Source organism: Phyllobates terribilis, unplaced genomic scaffold (assembly GCF_046119375.1).
Source record: "Phyllobates terribilis strain yellow unplaced genomic scaffold, ASM4611937v1 Scaffold_5__5_contigs__length_657084704, whole genome shotgun sequence".
Classification (NCBI taxonomy): Eukaryota; Metazoa; Chordata; class Amphibia; order Anura; family Dendrobatidae; genus Phyllobates; species Phyllobates terribilis.
Genome location: NW_027362765.1, coordinates 474,436,316 through 474,449,877, shown reverse-complemented (window position 1 = coordinate 474,449,877; position 13,562 = coordinate 474,436,316).

Below are 13,562 nucleotides of genomic sequence, written 5' to 3'. Positions count from 1 at the left end.
ATTTTATTTGTACATAGTAGTAGCTACTCAAATGGAATAAAAAATGGGAATTAGTAGAAAAAATTTAAGCGTAGTTAGCAAAGCCAATGCATATGGTTGGTGTTGTTTTCCAGCAGCGCAATAAATCAATGTATTATTACATTTATTTTGTACATGCTTACTATGAAGATGTTGATTAAAAAATATGCTTTTCCCTGTACAACTGAATTCTATGTCTGAGTCAGCTAAAATTCAGCTTTGCAAGCAATTTAGAAATTGGAATGCATAATGGCCACAGGTAGAGGTATGCTGTTAACAATTTTAGTTTTATGCCTTTCTTTTCTTGCAAGAAAGCTAAGATTAATCCGAAAATATATGGACTTCAAACTGTACATAAACTGTATATATACAACTGTATATGTACATATATTGTACTTTTATTTTCTTTTAATATCAAAGGAAATCTAACAGGCCTTTTTTTGACACATCCCCTTTATAAAAATAAAAAAAATAAAAAATTGCCATAAGTACCAGATAGTTTATGCAGTTTCCAATGGTGTCATTTGTATACAATTTGATGTTATTTTGCAAAACATTAGAATTAATGCTAGCTTAATGCATGGTGTATATGAATGAATGGCATCCAGTCAAAGAGGTGGAGATACTGCCGAGTCAAGCTGTCCACACCATATTCTTTCTCTGTACGGCCTGACTGATGTCCCCGAGGACAGAACTTATGAATATGATGTTATTTGTCCACAGAGACATTGGCCAATCCATATAGAGCGGGGTTACAGCGTGAACAGCTTGATTTCCCTTTGCAGTGTTGCCAACTCCATGAATAGATACAATTACTAGATGACTAAAGAGGGCACTAAGCTGCATTTTTTTGCAAAATGACACAACAAATTGGGCTGTTAAATGATTAGTTTCAAGGAACATTACTAGTATTTAACCATTTATGTCCAGGCCATTTTCCATTTTTGCTTGTTTGCTTTTTCCCCTACTTTCCAGAGCCATAACTTGTTTTTGCATCAATAAAGAGGGATATTTTTTGTAGTTTTAAATTATAGCATTAATTTCACCATACAATGACTTAATTATACAGGCAACCAACATAAGATGTATCAATATGTGCTATGCCAGGTGTGGTTTCTTCACCAATGCTTTCTAGTACTTGGTATTCCTGCTTTGACTAACAATTTTGGCATTGGCATAACTTGATTCTCGACCCCAATGCAAAATCTCCAACATAGCCCCCTTCTAACACAGGTCTTAAATAATGGCAGTCTTTCCATGAGAAGCAAAGGGACTTTTTGAGTCCCCCAGTCTCTAGGGTCCGAGTGCATTTGAAACCCCTGAACCGATTATAATTACGCCCTTAAATACTGGAACAGGGAATCTGAATCCTTTGTTCCTATTGGCTGAATAGTATAGTATTGTAACTTTTAGCAAGAACTACTGATAAGTAACTCAGAACTGGAACAATATTGTCAAGTAGTTAGGCAGACATACAGGAATTTCTAAGTCGCATTTGTTTTAATGATAATAAATAAAAGATAACTTTTAAGGACCCTTTAAGTAATATTTTGCAGTTATAATAGTTCAGATCTTACTATAAGCTGTAGCTTTACATGGTATATAGACAGCATTGACTTGATTTAACTTTGGTTTTAGTACTGTATATGTGAATTGGGCTTGAAACTTGTACCTCTAGTTAGATATTGAGTCTAGTTCTCTTACTATTTTTATATAATAAGCTTGGTTCAGGTACCATATTATTTATGTATTTCGCTTGCTTTCTGAAATGGATTGATGTACTGAGTTTTGCACTAAGACTGTAATTTTGTTTTTAAGTGAATGTGTCATGTAAAATGACGCTATTAACCTTCACATATGGCGTTAATCGGCAGGTTAATAAATAGCGTTCTTGCACTGTGTGAGCCCCGCTTCCATCAGGAAATGTACTTTTTTCCTCCTGGCAGCGTTCCACATTCAGTCATAGGGGTGGTGCCGACATGGGTTCAGTTATCACTCATTGTATAGAGAGCTGTGAATGAAGCAGCACCAACGTCACTGACTGAGAGCTGACTTTAATGCTGAGGTTGGGTGGGATATCTACGCATTAAACTTGGAACTTATACACTGGCGATAAAAAGGGAACATTCTCCATCAGCAAAATTGTATGAAGCAGGAAAAGCCGAGCAAGTGAGCAGTATAAATTAGTGGAAAAAATCTGTATAATTTTATCAATTTTAATTCCTTCTCTTTTTATTCTGAAGAGCCCAGTGAACAGTCAAAAGTAGCACTTGTCAATCACTAAATAGGACTTCCTATTGGAGTCCTAAGCATGTAGTTCAATTTTTATGAATTTTTCCAAACGCACAAATCACAAGTAAAGCTGCTAAGCCTCTAATTGCCTTAAAAAGATGTATAACACTCTGAGGTCTCCAAGGATGGTATAGAACCTCTATTGAGCTCATTAATACAAGCATAATCTTAGAAAAGTTGAAGTGACCTCAACATTTCAAAGAATAGGTAAATGGATGACAAACAGTGGTAGCCAATGCCTATTTATCAACTCATTGCACAAACAGAATTTTTAGTCTTTTTACTTGTAAAAATAGTAAAAAAAAAACTATCCCTTTTAGGTAACAGATGACTGCCTTGCTGTTTTTTATATACATACTGTGCATATGAAAGAATCCGTGGCTTCATGGGTTTTTTTTGTGAATGAAGAAGCGATAGCTTTTTAATGGGCTGTCTAAAAATTAGATCTATTTTGTGATCAGCAACATGTTTGCTGTTTAGAAAGACAACACCTTAACAAGCCATGCAAAAACTATTCCTATTTTGGAATTGTTACATCTGTCAGAGAACACAAGCTCAAAAAGGCTCCCTCTGACAGACTTGGCACAAGCCACTCAATCTGAAGGATTCCAGAGAAACTCTGACCTTCACCCTTTCACTGCTGTACAGTAATGTGGTCTTACAATGGGGTGCAGTGAATTGCTTCCACTGAAGGGCTTCTGTCCAGAAGTACAAACTGGAGGCGAGTAGCAATGCCAAGCAGGGTCAAAGCCGAGAAGTCACGTCAAGGACAAAATCACCAGGCGAGCGGATAGTCAAAATACAAGCCGAAGCCAGGACACAGGAAATACAAAGCAGACCACAGAAGCTAAGTGAGAGAGACTAGGTCACTAGTTGAACACTACCTAATAACGGGCAGTTAGAGTAAGTCTGCTGGGGACTATATAGAATCTGAAACCTAAACACACCAAACAATACTAGCGTCAAGCAATAACTGTAGTGTAATGTAGTGGCACAGATATGACAGGTATCCTTCAAAGATTTACTGTTTGCAAACTGAAGAAACAATGGCATATTCTCAAGCCATGCAAAAATGATTTATTTATTTTGGGAGCAGAAACTGGTGTACTGTTTTGAAAGTGGAGAAGCAATGGCTTTTAACTTAATATTGAAATAAATATCCCCTAGTTTTGAATCCACAGTAGGTTTGCTTTTCACAAAATGAATATTTTTTATTGAGCTGTCCAAATCTCTCAAGCTGAAAAATCACTTTTCAATTCTTTGCCTTCCATGAAACAAAGAAAAAAGGACACATTCTGGAATTAATAATGTGCCATATGGTGGAGGTTTGGGAGGAGACATAGCTTCCAGTGGTGGAGGCTTCAACCCTTCCTCTGTTTGCGGTTGTGCATCGCTGTCAAGCAAAACATTCAAGCAGTGGGCCATGAAGCTCTTGTATTGTCCCTGTACATTTTTGCTGCTCCAGGTTTCTACAATGAAGTGCACCATGGAGCTCAAAGACAAGCCATGAGAATGGCCTATATTCTCCTGCATGCATGAGCAAATGGGCACTCCTTTCTGCAAGAAATAATGGAGGCTGGGTATCTTCTGGTGAGGCTGAGTGCACACCATTATTTATCGAAATGCAAGAAATGACACAAGGTGGTACGGCAGCAACTGCACCACCAGCAACTTGACCATGTGAGAGTTTAGTTGGCATGCTAGCGGGATGACTGAGATCAAAAACCTGTTTCCTCCACACAATAGGAGAGGGATATTTAATTGTGCAATTAAGAAGAAAAAGGCATAGTCAGAGTATGACAATTTGTAGTGGAAGCAAATTTTGCCATCTGTTTGGTACTGCTACTGCTAGGGTGGTACTGTTGCTGTTAGTGTCTATTGTTTTTTTTTCTCTCATATTACCATATACATTGCCCATGCCATGTTTTCATTTACCGTACATTTTGAGTGCAAGTATTAAGATTACAAAAATATTTCACCACATTTATCCAACCCTTAAAAAATATGGAATTAATCAGACATGCTCAGTAGTGTACACGTGATTGCCAAAAAGAATAATACAACAATATCTCATCACTGCCCCCTGAGGAAGTACGGAAACACGTGTTGGGGCCTCCCCTGACAATGTTGGTTATCTCCAACCTCTCACTAAGTATGTCATATTTAGCTTAATCCATGTGATATTTGCACATTTGTGTTGTTGTGTATGACTCATGGCCGTTTGTATTCACCTTATATATATGCTAGATTATATGATTAATGTTACTGTGACTTTATCAACACACATTCTGTTGTTACTAGTGATGAGCGAGCATACTCACAAGTACTCGGTACTCGCCCGAGCATCTCAGTACTCGAGATGCTCGGAGTTCGCCGAGTACTTGCGAGGTGCCCGGGCGGATGCTCGGGTCCCCTCCTTGCATGTTTGGCGCTCTTTAGAGCGCCAATCAACATGCAGGGATTGAATGCCACTCATTATAATGCCGCAGCCATGGTGGTTGTGGCATTACAGTGATTGGCTGGCCGCACAGCGTCATCAGGTCTATATCAGACCTAGCACTGCTGTGCTCGTCACAGTCACTCCGGAATCAGGCAGAGTAGGGAGAGGTGCTGCAGAGCTAGGGAGAGATTTGTTTGTTTATTAGGTAGTGTAGGGAGAAAAACTGTACATTACACATATCCATCTTAACAAACAGTCCTTCTGAGGACTAATCCATCTGCAGAGATATCAAGCAGGCAGGGTATATAGGCAGGCAGGCATTGTATATAGCAGACTGCAGTGCATATAGCACAGGAGGCTCCATTCCAATTCTGCCTTCTGCTGCTGTATTTCTATACAAAGGCCCAGGTCTCAGGGGCCAGGAATATTTTTTTTTGGATATTAATCCTCATTATTTGCTTAAAAAGCAATCCAGAGAACACAGTTTTTCTGCGCCATTTGCTTCTTGGCACTGCAGAATACAGCCAGGTGCATTCCATATTACAGCGCTAGAAATCCAGCTATTTAAAACTGTGTTTTCTCTGTCACACGGATCACATATATTTGCAATGAATATACTGCCATTTCTGGCCTCCATTAAAAATTTCTTTCAGTGGGTCAGTGAAGCAATTCACACCAGTTTGCTGTTCAAACGAGTTACCTACAGGCCAGGTATTTAAAACTCTGTTTTCTCCGTCACACGGATCACATGTACGTTGTCAGAAAAAACTGCCATTTCTGGCCTCCATTAAAAAATTTCTTTCAGTGTGTCAGTGAAGCAATTCACACCAGTTTGATGTTCAAACTAGCTACCTACAGGCCAGGTATTTAAAACTTTGTTTTCTACATCACACGGATCACATATACGTTGTCAGAAAATACTGCCATTTCTGGCCTCCATTAAAAATTTCTTTCAGTTTGTCAGTGAAGCAATTCACACCACTTTGTTGTTCAAACTAGCTACCTACAGGCCAGGTATTTAAAACTCTGTTTTCTCCGTCACACGGATCACATATAAGTTCTCTCCAAACTAGTGAGCGTGGAAGATACTGTCCTCCATTTAAAGTGGGCCAGGCATGTGGCAAGGGACAGGGAACTGGACATGATGGTGATGGTGCATGCAGAGGCCTAGGACAAGGCCGTGGACAAGCTGAAATTGTGCCACAACAAACACCCACATCTTCTCGCCCGACCTTCCTGTCCCAATTCCTAGGGGACCGCAGCACACCACTATTGAACCCAGAGCAGTGTCAAAAGGTTGTTGGTTGGAGAGCGGATAATGCTTCCAGTCACTTAGCCACCACCACCACCCTGTCTTCCACACGGTCAAGTCTCAGTAGCCGTGAGTCTGGACCGCATATTCCTCACCCTGATCCTCCTTCCTCCCACCATACCGAGTCCCCGGAGACAACTGCCCCCAAACTTGAACAGTCTGAAGAGGTGTTCACTTTTCCAATTATAGATTCAGGCCTCTCGCCCGGTCCACTTGACGTGGGGCAAGAGGAGATCCCATGTAGCGATGCCCACATATTTGAGCAGCCATGGTCACATGAAGGCAACGGTGGAAAAGTGTCACAAGAGGTGGACGATGATGAGACACAATTGCCATAAAGTCAGGAGGAGGACCAGGGTGTGGAAGTGGAAGACGAGGTGGTGGATGATATAGTGACTGACCCAACCTGGCAGGAGGACATGCAGAGTGAGGAGAGCAGCACACAGGGGGAGGGAGGCAGAGAACCCACACATGCAGGAAGAAGCAGTGTGGTGGCCGCAGACAGAAGGAAGGCAACCGTTCCCCGTAACACCAACATGAAGGAAGTTGCCAGTACAACTGTTAGGTCTTCCCGAGTCTGGTTGTTTTTTAAAGATTCTGCCGATAACCCCAAAAAGGCCATTTGCACCACCTGCCAGGCCAGCATCAGGGGTGGAAAAATGACCAGCCTGACCACCACCAGCATGATCAGGCACATGGCAGCAAAGCACCCGATTTTGCGGGCCGAACCCCAGGTTTCAGGAACAGTGTCTGCGGGTGACACCATTCATTCTTCCGCTGTTGTGCATGCAAGCCCTGTCCATGGTGCATGCGAAGATGCCTCCTGCCCTGCACCTGTCGTTGCACACTGTCAAGTTGCAACATCAGGAAGCACGTCCTTGTCCCAGCGCAGCGTTCAGTTGTCCATACCCCAGTACTTGGAACGCAAGCGCAAATACACAGCCAACGCCCCACAGGCCACACTAACTAAATTCTCACATTTCAGGATTGCTTGCGCTTAAAATGTTGCCTTTTAGGCTTGTGGAGATGGAAGCATTCCGCAACCTGATGGCGGCGGCCATCCCTCAGTACTCGGTCCCCAGCCGCCACTATTTCTCCCGGTGTGCCGTCCCCGCATTACACAAGCACGTGTCCCAAAACATTAGCAGTGCTCTCAACAACGCTGTTACCGGGAAAGTCCACCTAACCACGGACACGTGGACAAGTGCTTGTGGGCAGGGATGCTACATCTCGCTGACGGCACACTGGGTTAGCATAGTGGAAGCCGGGACCCAGCTGGACCTTGGGATGGAACATGTCCTCCCGATGCCAAGGATTGCGGCCCCTAGGTCAATCAGGATTGCCCCCATGGTCTACAGCTCCTGAACCTCATCCTCATCAGCCTCCTCCTCCTCTTCAGCCTCCATCTCCAAAATGACCACATCAATCACAAGCTGGAAGCACTGCAGCACTGCGTCAGTCAAGCGGCAACAGGCTGTGCTGAAGATAATATGCTTAGGTGACAAACCGCACTATGCTGAAGAGTTGTGGACAGCTCTGAGAGCAGGCTGATCTGTGGCTCACACTACAGAACCTACAGCCAGGCATGGTCGTGTGTGACAATGGAAGGAACCTGGTGGCGGCTCTGAGGCGAGGCGAGCTCACACACGTACCATGCCTGGCCCATGTGCTTAACCTCATGGTTCAGCGGTTTCTCAAATCCTACCCGGAGCTGCCGGATCTACTTGTTAAAGTACGCCGCCTATGTGCCCATTTTAGAAAGTCACCTACAGCTTCCGCCACCCTTGCCGTGTTTCAGCAGCGTTTGCAGCTTCCGGCTCACAGACTGGTGTGTGATGTCCCCAAGCATAGGAACTCTACACTGCAGATGTTGGGAAGAATTTGTGAGCAGAAGAGGGCAGTTATTGAGTACCAGCATTAACAAGGCCGTCGGTATTCAGTTCAGACTCCACACATAAGACCTCAGGAGTGGACATGGATGTCAGACATATGTACAATCCTCCAAAACTTTGAGGACTCCACCAAGATGGTGAGCGGCGATGATGCCATAATTAGCATCACCATCTCGCTTTTCTGTCTTCTGAAATGCTCTCTGCTCACAATCAAAGAGGATGCATTGCAGGCGGAGCACGATGAGATGGAGCAAGGAACCATACAGGGTGATTACACACAGCCCATCCTCATCTCATCCCAACGTGAATTGGGTGACAATGAGGAAGAGGAGGAGGAAGAAGGACAGGAACTAGTTTCATGCGCTATAGACAGTAGTACCTGCACAGCTGTCATACAGTTTGTTCAGCGTGGCTGGCCAGAGGACAGAGAGGAGGAGGAGGAGGAGAGCATGGTCAGTCATCTTCTTGGTGAGGACACGGAAGTCTTGCCTGTTAGTAGTCTGGCACGCATGGCTGAGTTTGTTACGCTACCTTTCCCATGACCCTCGTGTTCTCAAAATTTTGGGTGACAGTCATTACTGGTTGGTGACACTTCTAGACCCACGCTACAAGGAGAACTTTCTATCTCTTATTCCTGAGGCGGACAGGTCTCCTGGAGGAAAGGAGGTTCCTGCACCAGCATAGAAGGGGATTCTTTACGGTCAGAGCCGTGAGACTCTGGAACTCCCTGGGAGAGGAAGTGGTAATGTCCAACTCACTTAATGAGTTCAAGAGAGGCCTGGACGCCTTTCATGAGAACAATAAAATTACATCTTAAGCTTAGTGATAGTTAATTAATCCAGGGATTTAATCTGACTGCCAGATTGGAGTCGGGAAGTGAATTTTTGATCAATGAAGTAAATTGGCCAATACCGCATGGTTTTTTTTGCCTTCCCTTGGATCAACGCTGCGGAATAGCTGCAGTGCACAAGAAATAGGCTGAACTGGATGGACGCTTGTCTTTTTTCGGCCTTATAAACTATGTAACTATGTAACTATGTAAAAATGGGGCTGTACCAAAGGGCCCTTGTTGCGGAACTATTAAAAAAATTCCCATCTGAAAACACTGGCGGAAGAGGGCACACTACATTGGACAACCAAGGAGTACAGGCGAGAGAGACACAACTCCAATCCAGCAGATGCAGGGGAACACTGTCAAAGTTCTGGGAGAGTATTCTCAGACAATCCCATCGCACAAGCCCTGAGGCGTGGGGTACTATCACAAGGAATGCAAAGTTTGGGAAGATGCTGAGGGAGTACCTTGCCGACCGTACCAACGTCCTCCTTGATTCCTCTGTGCCTTATAACTATTGGGTATCCAAGCTGGATACGTGGAATGAACTGGCTCTCTATGCCTTGGAGGTCCTGGTCTTTCCTGCTGCCAGCGTTTTATCAGAGTGGGTTTTTGGTGCTGCTGGTGTAATTATAACTGATAAGCGCATCCGCCTGTAAACTGAAAATGCTGACAGGCTGACTCTTACAAAAATGAACAAGGGCTGCATTGGGCCACACTTCTCAACACCACCGAATGATAGCAGCGTAACATAAACTCAAATCCAGTGTCTTTTCTTGGGAGGTGAATTCTCATGCACCTTTTCACACCCAGACATGAGTATACGCTTCCTGATTTTGGCTATTTGCTCTTGTCCTCCTCCTTCTCCTCATCCTCCACCACCATATCACCAGGGTGACCGTGGTCCGTGATGCAACACCCACATAATTTTTTTAAAGGGTGTTTATGATGCCCGTAAAAAAAAAATTTATACAGTATGTTCATGTATACCCCCCAGGGGTAAATGTTTGCCAGCCCATACACTTAGTGCATGGGCATTACAAGTATAGGAGGCCCGTTCCTTTCTAATAGGAACTTTTTTTATGAGGCCCTCCTCCATTTCTCTTCCAAGGGGCATTGGAGTGCCTCCCAATTTTTGGCAGCCCTTGCATTCACTGCATAGCCCAACACTATGGGAGACCCACTTCCTAATAATGGGAATAATTTTTTATGAAGCCCTCTACTTCTCTTCCAAGAGGCATTGGAGTGCGTCCAAATTTTTGGCAACCCTTGCATACACTGCATAGGCAAACACAATGGGAGACCCACTTCCTAATAATGGGAACATTGTTTTCAGGAGGTCCTCTGACCTCCACTTGTCTTCCAAGGGGCATTGGAGTGCCTCCAAATTTTTGGCAACCTTTGCCTATGCAGAGAATGCAAACAAAATGGGAAATCCACTTCCTAATAATGGGAACATTGTTTTCAGGAGGCCCTCTGACCTCCACATCTCTTCCAATGGGCATTGGAGTGCCTCCAAATTTTTGGCAGCCCTTGCATTCACTGCATAGGCAAACACAATGGGAGACCTACTTCCTAATAATGGGAATATTGTTTTCAGGAGGCCCTCCTCTAAGTCTCTTCAAAGGTGTATTGGGGTGCATCCAAATTTTCAAAGTGGTATTGGGGTGCGTCCAAATTTTGGGCAGCCCTGGCACTCACTGCATACGCAATAACAGTATAGGAGACCCACTCTTTAGTAATGCAACAATAAACATAGCCGGCTGATGGCTCTCTAAGAATAGTGAGGGCCCACTGCTGGCCCTTTAAGAATAGTAAAGGCCGCCTGATGGCCCTATAAAAATAGGATTTGTGACTATCAGAGTCCCTCCTTCATAAATGAAACACGATGTGTCTGATGATATCTCACAAACCACATGGCCAGATAAGGTTGTAAAATGTTAAAATGACATTTCCTGGTGAATACATTTGTCACGGTTGAAAGCAATGCAAAAGTGAAAAAACGCATCAAAAACGCTACGTATGAACATAGCCCAAGGTGTGGAGGAGCATTTTTTGGGGGGTTATTTATTTTGCTTTATATACGTACAAGTCATTACCCTGGAAAGGATGTTCCTTAACATATTTCCCAGGAAATTCCATTTTGGTTTCGTTTTGGTATGTTTTATTGTGAGTCCGTAAAAGTGGCGTAATACCTCTGACAACGTTGTTGACAGAAGTGACCTGGGAGTCAGAAATGCTTCCAGGGGTCTTCCTCATGCTGTTCCCATGTCATTTGAGCACTGTTCTCATCGATTTGGGCAATTTTTAGGCCCTCTGCAGACCGCCAGGGGGAGCCACCTGAAAAATGCTCGAGTTTCCCATAGACTTTGGGCTCGTTGCTCAGGTCGAGCACCCGATTATTCCAATGTACTCGACCCAAGCATCAAGCACCCGAGCATTTTAGTGCTCGCTCATCACTAGTTGTTACCAATGAATTGTATTGGACAAGCTATGTGACCTTATGTGTTGTAGGTTTGGTCATAATTTGACACCATCTGTGTCTTTATCTACCCTCTTTTGCTTTACCTGCTCATGTTATATCTTATATTATATGGAATTCATACAATGTGTTTTTTTGAATATATTTAATAAATTATTAATTCTTTTTAGTCATCACATTGTGTCTAAATCATGTTGTATTTGGGGTGTTTGAAACACTTATGGCTTCCTTTTTTCTGAACAATAACTCATATGTTGCATTGGTGTGGTGTGTACATGTCTTAAACAGATGTGACGAAACAGACCTGCACAATTAAATATCTCAATTTAGTTTAATTTTCGTGTTACATATTTTTGTTAGGTAACTTAAACTCTCCTGAACAAAAAAGACAATGTAACAACAAGTGCCAAGTAGGTACATGATATGGCCAATAAGCCAAATTTGGCAACAGATAACAGTAAAGTTTTTGAGGTGTACGGTTGCCAAATTAGACTAGTAATTATTTTTCATTTGTTTTCTAATTTTAAACAATATTCTTTCTGTTTCTGACTAAAATCCAGAATTAATTGTGCTACATTGGAAGGTAGCTACATCCCTGAAAGAGGAAAATTGTTGTGAACTAGTAAAATTGGTATGTAAAATGTTGTAACCGAAAGTTTCAACCAACACAAAAATAGTTTTTTTTTATGTAGGTACACTCCCAAAGAGGAAAAATACATGGTTGCAAAATTGAAGTAATAAAACAGGTATGCAAAATGCTACTTTTTTAATTTTTGTTTTTAAATTCTACCCTTTTGTCACCAAAAAGGATATGAAAAGAAATGCTTGGTAGATGCATGTCTCAAAAGCCAGTACCTGTAACAAGGTGCAGTATTGGTGTGGAGTGTATAGGAGTAAAATTGGACTAATAAAACAGGTGTGCAAAAATATGTAATATTTTTGTAACATGAACAGTTCATGAGCTATTACATATAGAAATGCAAAAGAAATGCAAAAAAAAAGATGACGCTTATGGCTTGTCAGTTTCACAAGTTGGGAAGCATACTTTCTCAGACAGACTAACTTTGGTTTCAGAATTTTTCTTCAGCAGGAAAAACAGGACTGAGGTGTCTTCAAGGTGTGTAGTGCTTCAAAAAAGAAAACAAATGAAGTAATTCAATTTTCAGGCACCTCAAAATGGTGCCATAGAAGACTATATCACAGATCAATCAATTCACAATCACACAGAATAAAACACCACTCCCATCTCTATCTCCCCATTTATTTGAATATACTGTATGCATTATTACTCTTATTACTATAGACTAAGGGCTCAGTCAGACAGTCATATAACACAGAAGACGATTACATCTAGAGATGAGCGTTGTTCTACTCGAACTGTTCGCCAATCTCAAATTCGAGCTGTTTTGGGCGGTGTTCGAGCCGTTCGGCGAACACGAACAATTTGAGAAAAATTCGGCTGTTCGAGGTTATGTTCGATAACTGTTCGTGCACCAAAATCATAACTGGATTTTTTCTCAGTAATGATGAAAATTAATGTTAATACGCAGTTTGAGTATACAGCGGGGTGGGGGGAGGGGCAGGGGATGGATCTCTGCAGGAACAATGAAGATCTCCATTTTTTTTTCTCTTTCCCGCATTTACAGTGGGTGCAATCTGTCAGCCTATCAGCAGCGCACACACGGAGCGAAGTGCTTTTTTTCACACAAGCAAGGGCATGTGTCATTGGCAGTGTATGTCACATGTTCTTGCCCTATAAGACCAAGCCATTTTCCCTGTCGCCACCATTTTCTCACTGCTGCAGCTGCGTGTTAGACGGCACCGCTGTTGCTGTGTGCGCTATACCTTGTTAATTTCAAGCCAATTTTCGCACAAATCTACAGATAGCTTGGGAGTAGGGAATAGTTGTGATTGCAGTCCTTTTAAGGACTAGGTTACAGCATTTCCTATGACTTTTATCAGGCAGGTCTGTGCTCTTAAATAGATAGATTGTGGGAGTAAAGACTAATTGTAATTGGAGTCCTTTTCAGGACTAGGTTACATCAGTTCCTATCAGTTTTTGCCAGGCAGGTCTGTGCCAGTGCTGTGCAAGTTTTTTTCACAGCATTTGGCTGAATCTAGCAAAGCTAATCCTTTTTGGCCTATTGCAGAGTGTGTTAGTCAGTGGAGTAGCCTATCTGTGTTGCAAGATATACCACCTGTGTATAGAATACCAATTTTTTTACTGCACCTAGTGAAGTAAAATCTTTTGGGCATAGCATAATTCTATTAGTCCATCTATACTGACCTCCATC